The 23,498-nt window shown below is 43.8% G+C and overlaps 1 long non-coding RNA gene across 1 annotated transcript in view; it reads left to right on the forward strand.

The window, feature by feature from the left end:
• Nucleotides 1–301: 301 nt before the first annotated feature.
• The window catches only part of LOC148049002 (uncharacterized), a 44,725-nt gene continuing 21,528 nt past the window's right edge, over nucleotides 302–23,498 (forward strand). Inside the window, exon 1 of the long non-coding RNA XR_015695576.1 lies at nucleotides 302–659. This is a non-coding gene — a long non-coding RNA (uncharacterized LOC148049002). The remainder of the gene's footprint in view (nucleotides 660–23,498) is intronic.

The following is a 23,498-nucleotide window of genomic DNA, read 5'->3' on the forward strand; positions in this document are numbered from 1 at the left end:
GTCCGTTTTCATTAAGACCTATGCAATCCACTCCTTGGGAGCTGCATAACTCTTATGCTTAGGTGGGAAAACAAGTGTTGCAAATAAGAGCAGACTCGGAGGACGGGTGGGGAGACCAGGGGGAAGAAGAGGCCATAGATTATATTCATACATACATAGGGGAGGTAGCCCACACACTAACATCCCTTTTAATGAACTGATTTGCAGGTTGCAACTGGCCTGCTTTCCTTGACCTATGAGAGCTGGGTTGGTATTGGCGGTGGAGCTAGTCCCTTGGATCTGAGCTCTTCAACTCAGCTTCATTCTCAGCTTTGGAAGGAGCAGGAGGGCGGTAGGTTTCCCACAGCATGACAACGGAGAAGGGAAACGCTATTCATTGAGCGAGGCGGCTCTCGGCATGAGAGTTCAGGTCTGTGCTTGGCCCGAGCGCCAGCCTCCTTCCCGGCTGCGCTTCGTCAAGAGGCGACGTCTGAACTCAACCCCAGGACCCTGGATTTACTTTGCAAAGTTGGAAGGACCCACCTGGATCGGGTGTTCTCTGTTCTAGCGGGGCGAAGAAGCGGGAAGCTCCTCCGTCCAACTCTTTGGAGAGGCAGATTTTGCGCTGAGGAATGAGCCAACGCCGAAAGGAGAAAGGGAAGAGAATGGAGGCTGCCCAGGTCAGTAAAAATAAATGGTCATTCCATGGAGACCGACAGGTTTGAAATGGGATTGTGGTCAGCTTTAGATTTTTATGAATGTCCCGAGCGCTTTGCTGCTTTGATTCCCTGACTTGATTAAGAACGAGCTTTGTGTTCTGGACAAGTTGTTTTCCACTGCAGGTTTCCGTACTGTAAATCTAGGGGAAGGACACGTGATAGAAAAATGTTTCACTGACTTTCTTTAAACAACTGGAAATGAAAGGAGAGGGAGAGGGAGAGAGAAGGAGAAAGAGGGGAGAGAGAGAGAGAGAGAGAGAGAGAGAGAGAGGAGAAAGAGAGAGAGAAGGAGAGTAGAGGGGGGAGAGAAAGAGGAGAAGGAGAGAGAGAAGGAGAGTAGAGGGGGAGAGAAAGAGAGAGAGGAGAAAGAGAGAGAAGGAGAGTAGAGGGGGGAGAGAAAGAGAGAGAGGAGAACGAGAGAGAAGGAGAGTAGAGGGGGAGAGAAAGAGAGAGAGGAGAAAGAGAGAGAGAAGGAGAGTAGAGGGGGGAGAGAAAGAGAGAGAGGAGAAAGAGAGAGAGAAGGAGAGTAGAGGGGGGAGAGAAAGAGAGAGGAGAAAGAGAGAGAGAAGGAGAGTAGAGGGGGAGAGAAAGAGAGAGAGGAGAAAGAGAGAGAGAAGGAGAGTAGAGGGGGAGAGAGAGAGAGAGGAGAAAGAGAGAGAAGGAGAGTAGAGGGGGGAGAGAAAGAGAGAGAGAGGAGAAAGAGAGAGAGGGGGGGGAGAGAAGAACGAAGGGAGGGAGGGAGGTTGATTTAGAAGATTTATTTCAGTTGGCGGAGAAAAATTGTTAAGAAATGGATCCATTGATTCCCTCCCGGCACCGTGCAATTAATGCTCCTTCTTTAACCTTGATTGATCTAGTAAACTTCCGAAAAGTTGCTGAGAAACTTAATTTGCGCTGTGCCTGACCTGAATGCAGATGTTGGGGGGGAAGCTGCTATTCCTTTCCCGTGGCATATTGTCTCGCTAAGCAGAAAGTCGGTGCCAGTAATTCTTTTTCCCTATTAAAATGTTTGTGGTATCGCGCCAGAGAGTCGTTTTCATCTGCGTTCCAAGCCATGCCGTGAATTTCAAAGAGGCTGAAGTCATGGTGAGGGGTGGGAAGGAAAGATTACTTCTGGGGAAACGAAATCGCGCCTGAAAGAGACCCGTTAGGAATAGAAGGATAAACTTGATTTGTGGTCAAAGACCAGCTGGCAAGTTTACACATTTCCACGCAATCAGGCAGACAATTGAAAGGAAGTAAAGAGAGAATAACATTCTCAAAGCGTTAACCCCACACGAAATAATCTTAGAATAACTTCAACATGAGAAAGAGAGAGGAGAACCCCCTCGTAATCTCAAACAGTGAAGAGACCTGGCCTATTCTTGAGATTTCTGAAGGCCTTGTTTCTAAATGTCTATGGAGATTCTCCCTCATCCAGGTCATGGTTGTCCCAAAGCTTCCCCTTTTTCAAGAGGTAACTGGACTTCCTTGGTTCTTCTTTGAAGACTCTTCCCTCCTCATCCAAGAAGCTTCTTCAGCTCTGAAGGAAAACCAGAAAGTCCAGTTGCCTCTTGAAAAAAGCACCTTGGGGACCAGTTGGTCACAAGATTTGTGTTCTCTTTGTTTGGCCTGGCAAACAGGGACCCTTGAAGCTACGCAGAAAATATAGTCACATGTGTGTAATCCGTGGCACGACAAAACTGCGAAGCCCTTATCCGCGGAGACATAAGCGCGTCGCTAAAGCCGCGATGTTATCATCGCGCGTCATCACCGCCGCGACAACAGCGTGGCAACAGAAGGGCGCTTTAAAACGGCGCCGCAGCAGAAAGCCGATTTCCATTAACGTAAGGGTTAGGATTAGGTTTAGGGGGTTGTTTTAGGGTTTGTTTTAGGTTTAGGGTTAGGTTTAGAGTTAGGTTTAGGGTTAGGTTTAGGGTTAGGTTTAGGGTTAGGTTTAGAGTTAGGTTTAGGGTTAGGTTTAGGGTTAGGTTTAGGGTTAGGTTTAGAGTTAGGTTTAGGGTTAGGTTTAGAGTTAGGTTTAGGGTTAGGTTTGGGGTTAGATTTAGGGTTAGGTTTAGGGTTAGGTTTAGAGTTAGGTTTAGGGTTAGGTTTGGGGTTAGGTTTAGGGTTAGGTTTGGGGTTAGATTTAGGGTTAGGTTTAGGGTTAGGTTTAGAGTTAGGTTTAGGGTTAGGTTTGGGGTTAGATTTAGGGTTAGGTTTAGGGTTAGGTTTAGGGTTAGGGTTAGGGTTAGGTTTAGGGTACTGAGTGCTTGGGAATGCACGGATTTGCCCTCCATGATTATGTCATCGCGGTAGGGTCGTGTTTTTCCTTAGCGCTTTGAACGGCGTGAATTAGTCTTCGCGCTTATGTCTCCGTGGATAAGGGCTTCGCAGATTTGTGGTGGAACCGTGTAACCATCTCAGACTCAAATGGACACAAAGGTTTTTGCATGGGGATGCTTTTGTACCTCCCTTGGAGGACACAGCACAAAATCTGCCCTCCTCCCAAAAGGCTCTCCAGTACGCGCAAGAATTATGGTTCGAATTATGGTTGAAAGACCTTCCAGTTCATCCAGAGAGGCCACCACCAAAACAGGTAGAGTAGAGAAGTCTGTTTAGATATTTTTGTTGATCTGCATCCATCCAATACTTGTTTCCCCGGCTCCATTTTATTTCTCTCAAAGCCAAGTGAGATCAAATATTGAACGATGCGTAGACTTCAGTTCTCAGAATTTCTTAGCCTTAGATTTCTTAGATACATTTAACAGGGGATTGGATATATTCATGGAGAACGTGTCTAGCAAAAGTCTCTTGAGGTTAGAAGAAAGCCCCCAAATATAGTTGTAGCAAGACAACAAGAGTGTCAATCTGGAGCCCATCTTTTCTTTTGGATCTTCAGGGATGCCGGATTGTGAGCTGATATCTAGCCAAAACAACGTTCTTTTCTCTGGGAGTCAAGGACGTTCAGCCTGCAGCTGGATAGATGCGACTGGGGGATGTCTCCAGTAGGGAATGGTGGAGCGATTGGGTCCTGTGATGGACATGTGGGTCAGTGGTGGGTTTTAAAAATTGTTGGAACCTACTCTGTGGGTGTGGCCTCCTTTGTGGGAGTGGCTTGACACCCATGTGACCGGATGGGAGTGGCTTGCCGCCCATGTGACTGGATATGAAATTATGAATTAGTACTTAGGTCGGTCCAAGTAGCTATTCAGAAGTTAGTGGTTAGAAGCAATTATAAAGCAAGATATGGAATTAAAACCAGAAATATTTTGTTGGCTATTTGAAAGGGAGTATAATATATACTTAATTTTACACATGTTAGCAGCTGCTGGAATTGTGTTTGCACAACAGTGGAAAAACAGATATGTAAATGAATAAATATTACAATGTGCAGGAATAAATAAATTGACAATTAAAATCAAGAAGGCTTTGAATACTTTTTCACGTGGGATTGGTTTTAGCAATTGCCAACTAACGGAAACAGAAATTAGAAATCCAAAAGTGTGAAAGAAAACACCAATTATGTAAGGAAAGGTCCCTAAAATGTATAAGGAAATATTACTAGATCATTATTAATGCGTAGATAACTGCGGGGCATTACACACCCACTCACACCCACACCAGTGGTGGGTTTCAAAAATTTTTGGAACCTCTTCTGTAGGTGTGGCCTGCTTTCCGGGTCCACTGGTGGAATCTCTTCTAAACAGTTTGGTAGATTTGACGAACTGGTTCTACCGAATAGGTGCGAACTGGTAGGAACCCACCTCAGATGTGGGTGCAGGGGATGGAACTTTGACTTTCGTTTGGGGTGTGGGGGGGAATTAAAAGATTTCAGAGTTGGGTTTTCCCAGAGGTGCCAATATGACATCTTCAACACACTGGAACTTTGAGGAATTGCCTGCCGTGGAGTCTTCATTGGTTGGGGGTGTTACTTGGATCCCTGACAGAGAGAGGGATGATGTCTCCGCCTTCTACTTCCAGAGTGGCCTTTTCATTGGCCACCATGAGAAAATGCTGGAACAGGGTAGTCTTGAGGTGTCCAATGGCATACGGATAATATTTGCTTTATTTCATTGCTTTATTGAGAGGAAGAAGATGCGGTGAATACTTGTGTGGCTGCGAGACACAAAGAATCAAGACCATGCCTTAAGCTCCAGTTAAACTAAGTTATTGCTCATGCCTTTAGACAAGAATCTAGTCCAGTGTTTCTCAACCTTGGCAACTTGAAGATGTCCGGACTTCAACTCCCAGAATTGCCCAGCCAGCATTCGCTGGCTGGGGAATTCTGGGAGTTGAAGTCCGGACATCTTCAAGTTGCCAAGGTTGAGAAACACTGATCTAGTCAATTACTATATTTTTGGGGGGACTATAAGACGCTCTTTTTTGTCTCCCAAAAGGGGATGAAAATGTCTGTGTGTCTTATAGACCGAATATTTCTGAAGCTTCGTCCACCCACCACCATATTTGGGTCTCTGTACGTCCCGTTTTTGGGCCTTTTTACAACCTTTTTCAGGGCTTTTTTCGGCCCATTTTAAAGGCTTTTTTCGGCCTGTTTTTTCCAAAAACAGGAGAACGGCTACCAGTTCTCCAGAACTGGTCAGAACCTGCTGAATGCCACCTCTGATCCGCTCCCAAAATCAAATGTCCAGGAAGTCTATCTCTTATCCAGCCTTTTCTTTGAGGTTCTACTTATCTACCTGGAGAGCCTTGATTTTCTTTCGCTATAGAGATGTCCACCGTCACAGGAGTCCCGCCTAACATTCTCTTATCTGAAGTTGGAATAGCTCCCAACATTATTTTGCTATGCAAAATCGCACCACCAACATCTATCTTTTTAAAAAAAATATATTTTTATTCTTTTTAAACAAAACAACACATACAAAACAAAGCAAGAGAGGAAAGAAGAACAACTTTCCTCCATTTCATCAAGCACATCGTTTGGTTACAAGTTTTTGTGCATCAATTCTTAAACTTAGAACTAACATCACTGGTTTACATTAAACATAACTAAATGTTTCACTGTCATTGAGCATTATGTGTTCAGATTACCATTAATATTCTTTCATTTGTAACAATCATTTCCTTAAATTCATAATTATCTGTTCTGACCTCCCTCCTTCGCTCGTTCAAAGACGACAGGCAGACAGACTTAAAAGGAAATAACTTTATCAGTCCTTGGCTCAGACTGGCTGCGAGCCCAAAATAAACATAAATAAAGTCTCTGGCAAGAAGATAACAGAATGCAAAAACAAAGATCTCTTACGGCCAAACCAGGGGTACAGAAAGAAAGCAGATCACTTCTCCAAGTGTCTCCTTGAATCAGGGTTACAGAAAGCAAATCACTTATCCAAGTGCCTCTCACAAACAAACCACGACCGATGAACAATGAACCATGAACGAACGACGAACAATGAACGTTGACTTCTGCAACCAGGGCGTGGCACCATCAGTCCTTTTATCTCCAGAAGACCACACTAACGAGCCCCAGCTGCATTGTTATTCCCGCATCCCGACTCAACTCACAGCAAACTTCTGCTGAGTCACAACACTTATCTATCAAATAACAGTGAGTCTTTAAAGTATTATAGTGTCACCTATCTCTAAGGAGTAAAAGCGAAGATTGGAACAAAGAATTCCCATTGGTTTATAATACACATTCATATTTTCAATTGACCATAATGTCTTCAATCGTCCAGAATTCCAAGAATGGTTTCCCATTATTAATTATTAGTCCATACAGTGGTTAAGTATTTCAATTCATGTATATATCAATTATTCCTTACACCATCGTAAGGAATAATTGATATATACATGAATTGAAGAGCCGAGGTGCGCAGTGGTTAGGGTGCAGTACTGCAGGCCACTTCAGCTGACTGTTATCTGCAGTTCGGCGGTTCTAATCTCACCGGCTCAAGGTTGACTCAGCCTTCCATCCTTCCGAGGTGGGTGAAATGAGGACCCAGACTGTGGGGGCGATATGCTGACTCTGTAAACCGCTTAGAGAGGGCTGAAAGCCCTATGAAGCGGTATATAAGTCTAACTGCTATTGCTATTGCTATTGTTGATCTGTTTAATATACAAAGATCTTTCTAATATAAAATGGTCACTACATGCAATTATACCCAAGTATTCATATCATCCCACTCTTATACATTAAAAACATCATTGTCCTTTATATATCAAATAAGTAGTACTCTATATCGTAACAGAAAAAAAAAGACAAAAAAGGGGGGGAAAACTACTACAACATAAGTAAACAGTTTCATTCCCAGGTTTTTTTTTAATCTAACCATTAGTAAATACCAAGATCTATCTTTGTATCCCTCCGAGATTCCTCCTGCTTCAGCTGTCTTTGGGCATTTTCCCATCCATCCTGCTTGTAAAGGTTTACTTCCCTCCCGGTGTGACCTGAACCTCATGCTAATTTATTTCTGTCATGGTGCGATGGCTTGAAGGCAAGGGTGGCAGTGCAAAAGAAGAGGAGAGGTAATTAGTTCAAGATGTGTAGGGGGGGGGGCAAAACCCCCAGGAAGACCAACTAGACATTCCATCAGCCAACTCCCTCCTCTCTCCCCTCCTAAGTGTAGGATATATATATATATATATATTTAGCCAACGTTTTTTTTTTCTTTGCAGCTGAAGCTACAAAAAATGTCAGCCCAAAATGAGCTGGAATTAAAAATGATTTATTTTTATTTTTTTTTACAAAAAAATATAGCACCTGGGCTGCTCCAAAGTTTTCATTCAGCAAGACCTACAGCTGAGAAAAAATCTTGTACATAATGGATGGATTAGAGCAGTGTTTCTCAACCTTGGCAACTTGAAGATGTCTGGACTTCAACTCCCAGAATGGCTGGGGAATTCTGGGAGTTGAAGTCCAGACATCTTCAAGTTGCCAAGGTTGAGAAACACTGAAATAGAGGGTACAGGTAGCTCTCAACTTGCAACAGTTTGTTTTATGACCATTCAAAGCGACGAAAAACGTGACTTATGACCATTTTATTTCATAGCTGCGAAACAGACTAGGAGTGATTTATCTACAAAGCATACCGTTTCCCTCCAGAGGTTGTGAATGCTCCAACACTGGAAGTTTTAAGAAGAGATTGGACAACCGTTTTGTCCAGAATGGTGTAAGGTTTCCGGCCCGAGCAGGGGGTTGGACTAGAAGACCTCTAAAGTCCCTTCCAACTCTGCGATTCTGTTAATTTGCTCTCACAAAGTGGCCACATTTACAATGAAGGTTTAAAAATGGAATGCTTTCTCTGATACAGCTTGACTTCAATTCTTCATAGATGTCCATGTACTAATCAAAAGCATAATAATATCCGTTGCCTATCCCAGTGTGCCTTGATGGGTAAAAATGGAGGGGGGGTGGGTTGTTTGTGTTTGGCAAAAAGGGGGAAGTGGTTTGGCATGGCTTTATTCCCATTTTTTTTTTTAAAAAAAGTTGTTCCTATGTGTTTTGTTTTTTTTAAAATAAGAAACTTGCATTATGTATTCGAAAGAAACTCCATAAAGTATTATTAATATTACAGATTGGGGGGAATGACCCACACAGACTGCAACATATAATTTTTCATGGCAAATGTGATAAAATTCACAGTAAATTTCAAATTTCAGATTTTATTTATTTGTATGCCGCCCTTCTCCGGGAGGGACTCAGGGCGGCGAACAACTCAAAAGGGGAAAGGGGATACAAACACAATACATATAATTAAAATACACAAGAGTCATACGGCCATACAAGTCGAGAGGGGAGGGGAACTCATCAAGGTTTTAACGGCTTTCCGGAAAGCCTGGAGAGGGGTGAGGGTCCGAATCTCCGCGGGGAGTTCGTTCCAAAGGGCTGGAGCTGCAACAGAGAAGGCCCTCCCCCGGGTAGTAGCCAGATGGCATTGGCTGGTAGACGGAACCCGGAGGAGGCTGACCCTGTGTGATCTAACGGGTCTGTGGGAGGTAATTGGCAGAAGGTGGTCTCTCAAGAGGCCTAGACCTATCAGCTATACCAGGGGTTGGCAACCTTAAACACTCAACGATCCACAAAGGTCCTAACCGGAGGCTCCCTGTTCAATTCTGGAGCCAACCGGAAGTCCGGTTTCCCCACCATAGAGTCTCCTCCTAGCGCGTCATCCTTTTTCCTATTCCTGTCCTAACTGAAAGCCCTATCAATTGTGGAGCTGACTGGAACCCCATCCCCCCCTCTTGCCATAGAGGCTCTTCCCACTCTGCTTCCCCTCAAAAAAACTGGAAGTTCCTCTCAAAATTGTGGTGCCGACTGGCAATAGGGAGCTGCAGCAGAGGGATGAAAGAGCCACATGCGGCTCTAGAGCCACGAGTTGCTGACCTGTAAGCTATACCAAAAGGGAAAGGCTGGAACGCAGCGAATTCTTGTAATATTTAACTGATCTACTGGCAAAGTTCATACTTGAGGTCTCAGATCTTCCATGAAGAGAACAGAGCAGTCTCTTTCTTTCTCCTGGAATTCTAGCCACTTGTAAATTGGACACAAACCTAGTAAACAATTTACAAACATTTTTTTTTTATTTGCAGGTGAGATTTCAAATATATGCTACTGGCAAGCTACTTAAGGGTGGTGTCTCCATAAATGTTCTTCATTGCACTTAATTGTGACTCAGAATTATACACACAAAAAAAGAACACCTGTGTGTGTATATGTATGTATGTATGTATGTATGTAGGTAGATAGATATAGATATAGATATAGATATAGATATAGATATAGATATAGATATAGATATAGATATAGATTAGATTAGATTAGATTAGATTAGATATAGATGATATAGATATAGATTAGATTAGATTAGATATAGATGATATAGATATAGATTAGATTAGATTAGATTAGATTAGATTAGATATAGATGATATAGATATAGATATAGATATAGATATAGATATAGATATAGATATAGATATAGATATAGATTAGATTAGATATAGATGATATAGATATAGATATAGATATAGATTAGATTAGATATAGATGATATAGATATAGATTAGATTAGATTAGATTAGATATAGATGATATAGATATAGATATAGATATAGATATAGATATAGATATAGATATAGATATAAGATATAGATAGTCTTTATTTTTTCTTCAACTAGGATGCTGTATTGGAACAATGGTGTGGAATATTCTTTTCCCTACTTACTTGAAAGTAAGGCCCTCCTACTTTGCAATTCTACTTAAGATCGAACCCTCCAGGAAAGAAATCTCCTAAATTTTAAGAGCGTCCTAAATTCCTGTCCCATATTTTCAGCATCACCATCTTCGTTTTCACTCTTTAACGTTTCAGTCATTTTTCAAGTGCGGAATTTGGCGATTCTTTCTGAATCTTGGCAAGGAAACCACACTGTCCCTCTTACGCGCTTCCTCCCCCCCCCTTATTTTTTACCTTCAGTTTCCCAGAAGGTTTTCCTTCTGCTCCTTTTCAATTCTGGGTTTTATCATCGATTCTTATGCTAAGAAGGGTCAGGAGATGAGAAGTTTCTCACGTTATGCATTTAGTTCCTCATGAATAATGGGCCCATATCACCTCTATTGTCTGCTCCCAAGCAGAAGGCCGGGAGGAGAAATTTCAAAGTGCTGGTATGAACAAGAAGGATTTGGGGGAAATGTTAGTGGGTCCAGCCGAGGAGGTAAATAGAACTCGCAGCAGATGTAATTTCGGAGAAGGAAAGCGTGCCAGCTTCTGCCGAGGAGATTGCTGAGCAGCCGTAGAATGGAGCACAGTATTTTCTTCAAGGTTTTCTGAAATCTTTGGCAAAGGATTAAAAGTGTCCCAAGGGAGAATCTTTGGAGTCAAAAGAGGCTACAGGTTGTTATTCCCCCCTGTCATTTTTTCCCCCTTATTTTTCTTTCAAAGGAAATTCATTGAGTAAGATCACTTGGAGGCTTTTCCTGGAATTCTGATAACAGCGAGCAGCTCTACAAGGGGGACAATGACTTACACTGTTTCCCCGTCCTGGTACAGAGCCTGTGTACAGCTGTAGTAGATTGACTTGCCAAGTGTTGACTTTATTTTGGGTCAAACCGACCTTTTTCACTCATGTTTTCTCTCTCTCTCTCTCTCTGTCTCTGTCTCTGTGTGTTAATGAATGCAGAAAAAAAAACCTTATTGTCTCCACTTTTATGGTTTTGAGTTGGCTTGCTATATAAAGTCTTACTGGCAGTGATGTCATGCGGTCCCTTTAAGCAATTTGCGACTCCTAGTTGGTCAATTTTTCCCATTTCCGAGAAAAAGAGTCCAAATATAAATACTCCGATGCTGAATCTTTCTTTCTTTCTTTCTTTCTTTCTTTCTTTCTTTCTTTCTTTCTTTCTTTCTTTCTTTCTTTCTTTCTTTCTTTCTTTCTTTCTTTCTTTCCTTCCTTCCTTCCTTCCTTCCTTCCTTCCTTCCTTCCTACTTCTTTTCCTCTTTCTTTCTTTCTTTCTTTCTTTCTCTTCCTTCCTTTCTCTCTCTCTCTTTCTTTCCTTCCTTCCTTCCCTCCCTCCCTCTCTTTCTTTTCTTCCTTCCTCTCTTTTTCTTTCTTTTTTCTTTCCCTCCCTCCCTCTTTCCCTCTCTCTCTCTTTCCCTCCCTCTCTCCTTCCCTCCCTCCCTTCTTCCCTTCCTTCTGGAAAAAGAGAAAAAGAGTCCAAATATAAATACTCCGATGCTGAATCTTTCTTTCTTTCTTTCTTTCTTTCTTTCTTTCTTTCTTTCTTTCTTTCTTTCTTTCTTTCTTTCTTTCTTTCTTTCTTTCTTTCTTTCTTCCTTCCTTCCTTCCTTCCTTTCCTTCCTTCCTTCCTTCCTATTTCTTTTCCTCTTTCTTTCTTTCTCTTCCTTCCTTCCTTTCTCTCTCTCTTTCTTTCCTTCCTTCTCTCCCTCCCTCTCTTTCTTTTCTTCCTTCCTCTCTTTTTCTTTCTTTCTTTTTTCTTTCCCTCCCTCCCTCCTTCCCTCTCTCTCTCTCTTTCCCTCCCTCTCTCCTTCCCTCCCTCCCTTCTTCCCTTCCTTCTGGTAGTTGGGTATCTCATGGGAATACAATACAATACAATACAATACAATACAATACAATACAATACAATACAATACAATACAATGTGTACTTCAGTAGGTTTCTCCCGTATTCATTCACCTTCCTTGTAGGAAGTGATCTACTGCTCAACTTGTGAAATCAGACCTCTTTCAACCTCAAATCTTGCTGTATTAAGGATATCATGAATTTAAGATGCGACGTGTGTAAATGGTAGGAATAAGAAATCAACCCATTCATTGATTCATTCACTGATAAAAAGTTTTGTTTGTCTAGTCTAGGAACCGATATTCCATTCCTAAGATTTAAGTCAGGTGAAATGTCTGTGAAACTAAGAGGATAGCTATTGATGTCCCTCAGCCTGGAGAACCCCCAACTCTCCCGGGATCCCTGTGAACTTGTGGACTTGGACTGCTTCAGAATGAGCAGCGTCTTCCTCCTCTCCATCCCCAGGGCCACCAGATTGGAGAAGAAAATAGATTAGTCTCCCCCCCCAAGAACTTTGACATTTCTAATGAAAGATCTCGGCTTCTAGAGAGATAGAGACAATCTTAGCAATAGCAATAGCAGTTAGACTTATATACCGCTTCATAGGGCTTTCAGCCCTCTCTAAGCGGTTTACAGAATCAGCATATCGCCCCCACAATCTGGGTCCTCATTTCACCCACCTCGGAAGGATGGAAGGCTGAGTCAACCTTGAGCCGGTGAGATTTGAATCGCCGAACTGGAGATAGCAGTCAGCTGAAGTGGCAGTTTAAGTCCCACCAGCTCAAGGTTGACTCAGCCTTCCACCCTTCCGAGGTGGGTAAACTGAGGACCCAGATTGTTGGGGGCAAATATGCTGACTCTGTAAACCACTTAGGGAGGGTTGTAAAACACTGGGAAGTGGTATATAAGTCTAAGGGCTACTGCTAAGTGCTAAAGAAGGAAGGAAGGAGGGAAGGAAGGAAGGAAGGAAGGAGGGAGGGAGGGAGGAAGGGAGGGCCATGGTGATGCCATGGCTAGAATGCAGTATTGCACGCTCAAGGTTGATTCAGCCTTCCATCCATCCAAGGTGGATAAAATGAGGACCCAGATTGTTGGGAGCAAATAGGCTGACTCTGTAAACCACTTAAAGAGGGGTGTAAAAGCACTGTGAAGCGGTATATAAGTCTAAGCACGATTGCTATTGCAGGAAAACTCCTCACAGTTCGATCCTGACCAACTCAAGGTTGATTCAGCCTTCCATCCTTCCAAGGTGGATAAAATGAGGACCCAGATTGTTGGGGGCAAATAGGCTGACTCTGTATACCGCTTAGAGGGGGCTGTAAAAAGCACTGTGAAGCGGTATATAAGTCTAAGTGCTATTGCTATTGTCTGTTTTCTCTTCAAAGCAGTCCCTAGTTGCGGGCAGAGATGGCTTTAGGAGGGGGGGGGAGGGAGCCGCTTCAAAAGTCCCCTCCCCGTTTCCCAAAATGATAGGACTGATATCTGTGCTTATCTCTTTTCTGGTCCCATTTATCCACGGCAGAGCCTCGGCAAATTAATAGCTTCACAACTGCGAGGCTCTCTTCTTATTACACTCTTATCGATCCGATTGCAGGGCCTTTAATTGAAAGACACGCGAGAGGTGATGGATCGGGTGAAGCTAAGCCTTGCATTTTCATCCTGGGGGGCTCCTGCAGGAGGAGAGCCGCAGGACCCTGATTGAAATCCCCCTACCTCCGTTTTTTTTTAGTGTGCGTGTGTGTGCGGGGGGGGGGGGATTGCAAGGAATTATTTGTTCTTTGTCAGATCTTGTAACAGGCCTTCCAACAATGGGAGGTTTACAATAGGAGATCTTAGATGGCAATGGGTTCAAAATGCTGAGTGTGTGTGTGTGTGTGTGTGTGTGTGTGTGTGTGTGTGTGTACACACATGCTTTGGAATCCTGAAAAGAGCTTGGATAAAGTGTCCTTTTCTAAATTTGTTTCTAAATATTAAAATCGTTTTTTATTTTAAAATACTGGGTTTTAAGACCTGTCCTCTTTTCTTCCCTCACTCCCCATTGTTCCTTCCTTTCTCTTCCCTTCCTCATACTCTATTCTTCCTCCCTTCTTCCCTTCCTTCCTTCCTTCTTCCATTCCTCATACTCTATCCTTCCTTCCCTTCCTTCCTTCTTCCCTTCTTCCCTTCTTCTCCTTCCTTCCTTCTTCCCTTCCTTCTTTCTTTCCTTCCTTCCTTCCTTCTTTCCTTCCTCATACTCTGTCCTTCCTCCCTTCCTCCCTCCCTCCCTTCCTTCCTTCCTTTCTTCTTCCATTCCTTCCTCCTTTCCTTCCTTCCTTCTTTCATTCCTCATACTCTATCCTTCCTTCCCTTCCTTCCTTCTTCCCTCCTTCCCTTCTTCTCCTTGCTTCCTGGAACCTCTTTGTAGGAAGTTTGAAAAACAGGGTATCTGTTTTTAAGGAAAGCAGGATGATCTTGGGCAAATGCTTTAATTTTTCACTCTATTCCCCATGGCTGATGCTCGGTTAATTATTTAAGATATATTTAATCTCTTCTCTCCACCTTTAACCCCCACCACAGAAAAAAAAGAACTTAAGACATATATTTGAAATAACAAGGACTTATCTCTGGTTTTTTTTCCCCTGTCCGGCTGAGGAATTCCTCCTTTTTTTAAAAAAATCAAAAAACCATTCTTCCCAGCCACCTTTTTCCATCTGTATCAGATTGAGGTTTAAAATAGAATAATATTTTTTTTTTAAAAAAAGAATGCTTCGTATCCCAAAGCTGACGGCGAAAATGGTCTGATCCCATTATCGTGGCGAACCTGTTTATGGATGAAATAAGAACAAAAAGGAAGGAAGACAATCAAACCGAAACAATAGGATGTCGGAAGCAAAGTTACCAGACATGAGCCAGGTGTTAGAGCTTATTTGCATATTTCCCACCTTTTATAACACACACACACAAGCACAAGCACAAGCACACAGACACCTACTATGGCTGACTAATAGATAGTTGTAGCAATTGCTACAAGCTATCCTTTCCTTCCCAAGGTGTGCAGAGAGGCTATCTTGAGTCAAACGTTTAAGGAACATGCTCCCTCCCTTATTTACATGGTCAGAAAACCTCCCCCCCCCCTAAGAGGTGCACAATGTAGATCACAGCACATAAAACAGAAGGCGCGTTCTCACAGGCAAGCATGGACACACGGACACAGCATCACCCAGCCTATGTCCCCCCCACAACACACCCTAAACATTTCTAACGCCGCCAAAATCTTCCGAAATGTCCCCACGGATTCTTTTCATCGTTTCTTCCACTTGGGACGTCTCTATCCAGAATGTCTCGGGGGAAAAAAAATAATAATAATAGGAAAGGTGAGCGATCTGCCTTCTTTGGCTCTGAATTCATCCATTTCCCAATTTCCATCCTCACCCCCATCAACCCCCACCCCACCCCCCACCCCCGACCCTCCCGGTCATCTTGTACTCCTCATGCTGTTATCCATTCTTATGACGGTAGCAGCCTCTCTCGCTGTTGAATGAAACTGTCGCAGCGGGAGGGAAGGAAGGGGTTGGAGCATCATTGTCAACGCCATGGCTGTCTATTGTTTCCCCCTTCTTGCACGCTGTTGGTTCCCTGAACCTCATTTTTTACCGGTGACCCTGATCCAGGAGTAGAGGAGGAAGAAGAAATCAGCAAGAGGAGTCTTCTTTCTTCTTCTTCTTCTTCTTCTTCTTCTTCTTCTTCTTCTTCTTCTTCTTCTTCTTCTTCTTCTTCTTCTTCTTCTTCTTCTTCTTCTCCTTCTCCTTCTCCTTCTCCTTCTCCTTCTCCTTCTCATTCTCATTCTCATTCTCATTCTTCCTCTCTTCCTCTTCCTCCACTTCCTCCTCTTCCTCCTCTCTTCTTCCTCTTCTTCCTATATCTCCTCCTCCTCCTCCTCCTCTTCCTCCTCCTCTCCTTTCTTTCTTTCTTTCTTTCCTTCCTTCCTTCCTTCCTTCCTTCCTTCCTTCCTTCCCCTCCTTCACATCCTTATGATAAACTGCTCCGTCTTACCTCCTGCAAAATTCGGAGCTATAATGAGTGGGCGGTGGGCTGGATCCTTTGTTGCTTCTCAGTGTTTTTGTGACACACCGGCCATATGTCAAAATGCCGGGTTTTCTTTCCGGAGATTTGTGTGGAAGGGGCTGATTGGGAAGGCGAGGGAGATGGTTGGGATTCGCTTTTTCCATCGAGCAGTAAGAAATAATTGTAAGTTGCAACCTCCAAAGGTAGCTCGGACGGATCCGGTGGGATGATGAATGCATTTGTTTGGAATTTGGTGTTTCCAAGACTTACATTTTGGAGACCTATATAGCTTATCGTTTGGAAGGATCCCTATTGTCATCTACCTGTCCCCTTTCCCCGTCTGTCTTTTCTAGAACTAGACACCGGTGGTTTTTAAAGAGGCCGGAAACAGCGTAAAATTCATGTTTAGCTTGGATAGTGGCCAGGTAGAAAGCTGAGCTTTAGCATTTTTCAGCATGCGACTTTGCAACTGGCAAATGAAAAGGAATGTGTGTGCATGTCTCTCTTACATAAGATATTTGGATTGTTGGAAGTCCTACAAGTAAAATCCATTTTGTTAGATTTCCTTTGATGGCCTGAAAACATTGTTGCCTTCTTATGCCTGAGCTTCAGATTTCCACATCTTATTCAGAAGCGAGGATGTTTAAGAGACTATACAGTCTCCGGATCTGTCATATTTAAACTCCAATTCTTAGAAAATCCTGTGTAACCACCTCTTTAAAAGACACATTTTTTTTAAAAAAAATCTTCTATGTTATACGACTGGTGAGCTTCATTATTCTGATTTTAAAAATTCATATTGGTGGAAGCATAAGAAATGGAAAGAAAACCATCTCAGTTCTGCTTCCAACAAAGGCATTTAGATGGTTCTCACTATAGAATGAATAGTGAGTTGGAGTCCTAGTGGACAACCATTTAAATAGGAGCCAGCCGTGTGCAGCAGCTGCCAAAAAAAGCCAACACAGTTCTAGGCTGCATCAACAGAGGGAGAGAATCAAGATCAGGTGAAGGGTTAATACCACTTTATAAGGCCTTGGTAAGGCCACACTTGGAATACTGCAGCCAGTTTTGGTCACCACGATATATAAAAGATGTGGAGACTCTAGAAAGAGTGCAGAGAAGAGCAACAAAGATGATTGGGGGACTGGAGGCTGAAACATATGAAGAACGGTTGCTGGAACTGGGTATTTCTAGTTTAATGAAAAGAAGGACTAGGGGAGACATGACAGCAGTCTTCCGATATCTCAAGGGTTGCCACAAAGAATAGGGAGTCAAGCTCTTCTCCAAAGCATCTGAGGGTAGAACACGAAGCAATGGGTGGAAACTAATCAAGGAGAGAAGCAACTTAGAACTGAGGAGAAACTTCCTGACATGTTAGAACAATGAACCAATGGAACAACTTGCCTCCAGAAGTTGTGAATGCTCCAACACTGGAAGTCTTTAAGAAGATGTTGGATATCCATTTGTCTTAAGTGGTGTAGGGTTTCCTGCCTAAGCAGGGGGTTGGACTAGAAGACCTCCAAGGTCCCTTCCAACTCTGTTATTCTATAGAGTCTATAAATATATCTTAGATTCAAAATATAGGCTTTCCGAGTTCCTATTTTTAGCCGTTTTGCTCATTATACTGCCATCAAGGAAAGTATTTTGATCTCGGTAATTATGTGGAGAAACATTTCAAAATCACTCCAGCATGTTTACTCCTTACACCTTGAAATGTCTCAGTGATTATGAAGGTCTGCTATCATTTTCAACCTGTCTAATTTTAGTCGTTTAATGCTCCCCTTGCCTCAAACAGGGCTCAAACTTCCCCTGAGTAATTCCTGTCTGTTCCCAGCCATTTGGAATGGACCCCCTTGCTTGCCATGAGATGCTGGCATTTTATTTGATTGGAGTGGAAAGAAAACTGAGAACTTCGAAAGTAACGTATACAGCAATGATCATGTATATTCTGTTAAGCAACAAATTCTTATTGCACTGTCAAACTATCCAAAAAGGCAGTATTGACATTATTATTCTCATCTTCCCTATTAACTATCTCCTTATCTTCTTACGACTATAACTTTGTTGCTTATCACTACTGTTGTATGTACATTGAGATCTTAGGCACGGGAAACAAATTCCTTGTGTTCACATTTGGCCAATAAAGAATTCTATTCTATTCTATTCTATTCTATTCTATTCTATTCTATTATTCCATTCCATTCCATTCTATTCTTTCTCATTCTATTCTATTCTATTCTATTATTCCATTCCATTCTTTCTTATTCTATTCTATTCCTATTCCTATTCCTATTCCTATTCCTATTCCTATTCCTATTCCTATTCCTATTCCTATTCCTATTCCTATTCCTATTCCTATTCCTATTCCTATTCCTATTCTACTATTCCATTCCATTCCATTCTTTCTCATTCTATGCTTGCGCATGTGCAGGATGGAAAATGCCGGCCTATAAATTCAATAAATGGAAATGGAAATGGAAATGGAATTCTATTCTATTCCATTCCATTCTTTCTCATTCTATTCTGTTCTATTCTATTCATTTCAATATTTATTCTATTCTATTCTACTCTATTCTATGAATGGAAGAACAATGATAGAATAACAGAGTTGGAAGGGACCTTGGAAATCTTCTAATCCAACCCCTTGCGCAAGCAGGAAACCCTATACCATTCCAGACAAATTGTTGTCCAATCTCTTCTTAAAAACCTCCAGTGTTGGAGCACCCACAACTTCTGTTCCTCTGCCTCACTGCTGTCTAGCTCCGTAGGCAGCTGGTCACTGCCAAGACGGCTTCAGCCCCATCTCTACCTCTGATGCAGAGCCCTTGTCTGAGCCTCCCCCAGCCTCCAGGACTGGCCTATGCTCCCCCCCAACCTCCTCACTGTCTGACTCTGCTGCCAGCTCTGCTGGTGGGCCACAACACTTCCTTCCTTCCTTCCTTCCTTCCTTCCTTCCTTCCTTCCTTCCTTCCTTCCTTCCTTCCTTCCTTCCTTCCTTCCTTCCCCTGTCCCCTCTGCCTTGGAAGTGAGATAGTGCTATAATCCCTTTTGTAGATGGGATGGGTTCGATAGCTCCCTGACAAATGCTTCAACCAGGAAAAACATCTTGGCATGTTTTTCCTGAAAACTAGGCATGCAGCGGGGAAAGAAATCCATTCTTACATTTCGGATTCGCTTCAGCTGATCTGTGCATAAAAAGTGAATTGTTGCATAAGCTTCCAGGACGTTTGGAGAGATGACATGAGCTTTGAGTTACACACTTTTACACTAAAGCACTTTCTAAAAAAAATATATCAAAAACCCCGATTTTCTGTGTGTGTTTTTCCCTGCCTGGTTCATTTGTAATGGGGACACTATATGCGTCCAACTGTTGCACTGAAGTTCTGGAAACCATCCTTGCTTGACAGTTGTGCCCCTGGTCTTGCTGCTGTAACGGGGAGAGTCAGGTGACTTCCCTGTTTCCATGGATAAGCAGTTTGAAAGGATGGGTGTGTTTTGTTTGGTCGATCATAGCTAGGGAACAATTCTTTTGGGATATCAAAACAAGGGTGAGGTTTTTATGGGTTCTTAATCTAGGTCTGATTTTGCTGTTATTAAACCCTATGGGACTTTTTCTGTTGACTTGAGATTCAGTCAACAGGCAGATATGTTTGATTTCACCCCAAGAGTGTATATAGCTAGGAACACAGCCAGAGTTTTGCCTTGGACTAAATATTTTAAGTATATCTTTTTCCCCCCTCTTATTTTGGGGAAGAAAAATGTTTTGTTGTTAGCTGTGAAGTTGTGTCTGACCCATCGTGACCCCATGGACAACGTTTCTCCAGGCCTTCCTGTCCTCTCCCATCCTCTGGAGTCCATTGAAGCTCACGCCGACTGCTTCGGTGACTCTATCCAGCCACCTCCTCCTCTGTCATCCCCTTCTTGTTTTGCCCTCCATCGTTCCCAGCATGAGGCTCTTCTCCAGGGAGTCCTTCCTTCTCATTAGGTGGCCAAAGGATTTGAGTTTCCTCTTCAGGATCTGGCCTTCTAAAAAGCAGTCAGGGTTGATCTCCTCTAGGACTGACCGGTTGGATGGCCTTGCAGTCCAAGGGACTCGGAGGAGTCTTCTCCAGCACCAGAGTTCAAAGGCCTCCATTCTTTGGCTTCCTTCTCATTAGGTGACCAAAGAATTGGAGTTTCCTCTTCAGGATCTGGCCTTCTAAAGAGCAGTCAGGGTTGATCTCCTCTAGGACTGGCCGGTTGGATGGCCTTGCAGTCCAAGGGACTCGCAGGAGTCTTCTCCAGCACCAGAGTTCAGAGGCCTCCATTCTTTGGCGTTCAGCCTTTCGTATGGTCCAACTTTCGCAGCCATACATTGGGACTGAAAATGTAAAGAAAAGTGTAGGGGGACCTGATTAAAAACTCGTAAACAAGACTGTCAATTTGAGTGAATGCAAACAGTCCTTGACTTCATTTATTTAGTGACCGGCCACTCGAAGTTACAACGGTGCCGGAAAAAGTGACATGATCTTTTTTTCACACTCCTCCCCACGAGCATGTGATTAAAATTCAGTCACTTGGCAACTGACTCATATTTATGTTGGTAACAGTGTCATGCACTCACCTTTTGAATTCACTGTACATGTCACGGTTCCAAGGAACACCCCCAATGAAAGAAGACTCCGAGCCTTGATTTTCCTCAAAGTTCCATTTTATTCGAGATGTCATATTGGCACATCTGGGAAAACCCAAATCTGAAAGTTTCCAGGTTTTCCTCACCCAAATTAAAGTCCAGGTCCCTGCCCATCCCATGGCCCAATCAGGCACTGTCCAAAACTGGAGATGCTTCCCAGTCACACCATCACAGCTGCAGGGCAAGGTGTCCTTGACTCTCTGAGAAAGGAATGTTCTTTTGAGTATATATCTCCCATACGCCTCATAATCCCCCTCCCATATTCCCTCAGTAGAAAATGTGGCGGGCCTGAAAGCCCAAATTTAAAAGATGGCTTCCAAATCTAACAACATCACATGATCCAATCAGGCACCATCCCAGCTGGAGATGCCTCCCAGTCACACCCCTCCAGGTGAAGGGCCAAGATGTCCTTGACTCTCTGAGAAAGGAACGTTATTTAGACTGTATATGTCCCCTCCATATAATCCCCTCTCCCGTTTTCCCACAGCAGGAAAATGTGGCGGGCCTGAAGGCCCCAATGCAAAAGATGGCTTCCAGGCCTTGACACCACAACTGCCTGGGCAACCCAAATTTGGGCCCAGTTGTGGTTGCAACAGGGGTGGGTTTCGACCGGTTCGTACCGGTCCCTGCGATCCGGTTGGTTGCCGAACCCGGAAGTAAGTAACTTCCGGGAACGGCGAAGCCCCCCCCCCCCGCGCCCGCGCGCGCCCGCACACCCGCGCCCGCTCCTTACCCGGTTTTTACGAATTCTGCGCTTCTACGCATGCGCAGAACGCATACAGCGCCTGCGCGATCCTCCAGGAGCAGCTGGAGCATCGCGCAGACGCTAGTATGCATGCGTACAGTGCGTGCATGCACACGCGTGCCACGTGTGTGCGCGAGGACGCCGCATGCGTGCGCGAGGACGCCGCCGGCCTCGTTCCAACTGAACCGGTTGGAACGGGGCGAGACCCACCCCTGGGTTGCAAGTTGAGTCAGGTCTCCCTGTAATAACATCCTATTATTGACATGACTGAAGGGATATTAGAGTTCAGGAGGAGGGAGGTATACCATAGGTGGTATTCAGTCAGTTCAGACCAGTTCACCTGAACCGGTAGCGGAAATCGCGGGTGGTTTATCAAAGAGTGAATAAGAATAGTTGAATGAATAGGTGGCGCAGTGGTTAGGGTGGAGTACTGCAGCCACTTCAGCTGACTGCTAGTTCTGCAGTACGGCGGTTCAAATCTCACCGGCTCAGGGTTGACTCAGCCTTCCATCCTTCCGAGGTGGGTGAAATGAGGACCCAGACTGTGGGGACGATATGCTGACTCTGTAAACCGCTTAGAGAGGGCGGAAAGCCCTATGAAGCGGTATATAAGTCTAACTGCTATTGCTATTGCTATTGCTAAAGGCTGGGTCTTGCTCATCCATTCCACTTCATTCTCAACTCAAATCTATTTGCATGGGGGGAAATCAGTGGTGGGATTCAGCCGGTTCGCACCTATTTGGGAGAACCGGTTGTCAACTTTCTAAGCAGTTTGGAGAACCGGTTGTTGGAAGAAATCTCCTTTTGTTTTTTTCCCCACTTTGCAGGGCTAATCCTGTAAGGAAGGCAGGAAGGAAACATTCTGGTGTTGTTTCTAGCCTCATCTTTATTGCCCTCCTTACAGAAACTGCCTCTCCGGTTAACCCTTATTCCATTGTATCAGCTAAGACAAAGCACCCATTGATGTGAGTGACATTGAGTTGGCCACGCCCACACGGTTACATAACCAATAAGCCCCGCCTACCCATCTGGTCATTAGGACAGAGAACCGGTTGTTAAATTATTTGAATCCCACCACTGGGGGAAATAGACAAAAACTGGAGTGCTTGACACATTAGACCAGTGTTTCCCAACCTTGGCAACTTGAAGATGTCCGGACTTCAATTCCCAGAATTCCCCAGCCAGCATTCGCTGGCTGGGGAATTCTGGGAATTGAAGTCCGGACATCTTCAAGTTGCCAAAGGTTGGAAAACACTGCATTAGACAGCAAATAGCCAAGAAGGATGAGAATCTACCATGGAAAACGACAGCCCATAACCTTCTTGGAGACAATTGGGGAGAAAAATCTTGTGTTTGCCGTAGAATTCTATTTCCAGTTTGGGGGGGTGAAGGGAGGCAGTAGAATGTTGGTTTCCTTTTCAATAGCTCCATTGTGGTTTTGCAGGAAGAATGAGTGTTGAGTCAAATGAGAAAATTGCGGTTGAAGAAAGTGAGTCACGAATTCTTCGGTGACACAATTTGACTCACTTTCTTTCCCCGAAAGGACTGAGAAATGATGCGATGAGTCAAACAGGGAAGTGGTTCAGATTGCAACGGTGGAGACATTTAGATATCAATAGGCAACCTGTGACCCATTGGGTCATCATTTCAGAAAAATGCCCTTACTTAAAGCCATAAACAGAATGACCACGAGTGGGCACAAAAGCAGTAAGAACAGGAGTGACTTCTGACTTCCCACAGGCTTCCCCATTGACTTTCCTCAAAAAAAAGGAAAAGAAAGAAAGCAGACAGCAGAGAGATTTGTAGATTTGTAGATTTATTTATTTATAGGCCGCCCTTTTCCCTGAGGGGACTCAGGGCGGCTTACAATCAAAAAAGGAAGGGGAGTGTAGGACAATACCAAAAAGAAATGTGCACAAAGTAAATTAGACAATAAAACTCAACATTCACTCAGCATTCGGGAGGGGCGAAAATAAGATTATCCCCAGGCCTGACGGGCTAGCCAGTTCTTGAGGGCTGTGCGGAAGGCCTGGACGGTGGTGAGGGTACGAATCTCCACGGGGAGATTGTTCCATAGTGTCTGAGCCGCAACAGAGAAGGCTCTCCTCCGAGTAGTCGCCAGTCGGCACTGACTGGCGGATGGAATACGGAGGAGGCCAACTCTATGCGATCTGATGGGACGCTCAGGGTTGGAATTGACAATCATGTGACTGTGGCTGACCACAGTAGCGTGGTGGCAGCACAGAAAGGCCCACAGCTTTGCCAAATTTCAATACCCATGGGTTCTGACACATGCTTCAAGTAGACAATAGGCAATTCTGGA

Source organism: Thamnophis sirtalis, unplaced genomic scaffold, assembly GCF_051295495.1.
Source record: "Thamnophis sirtalis isolate CommonGarterSnake01/CBP01778 unplaced genomic scaffold, rThaSir2_p1.2 scaffold_2, whole genome shotgun sequence".
NCBI lineage: Eukaryota > Metazoa > Chordata > Lepidosauria > Squamata > Natricidae > Thamnophis > Thamnophis sirtalis.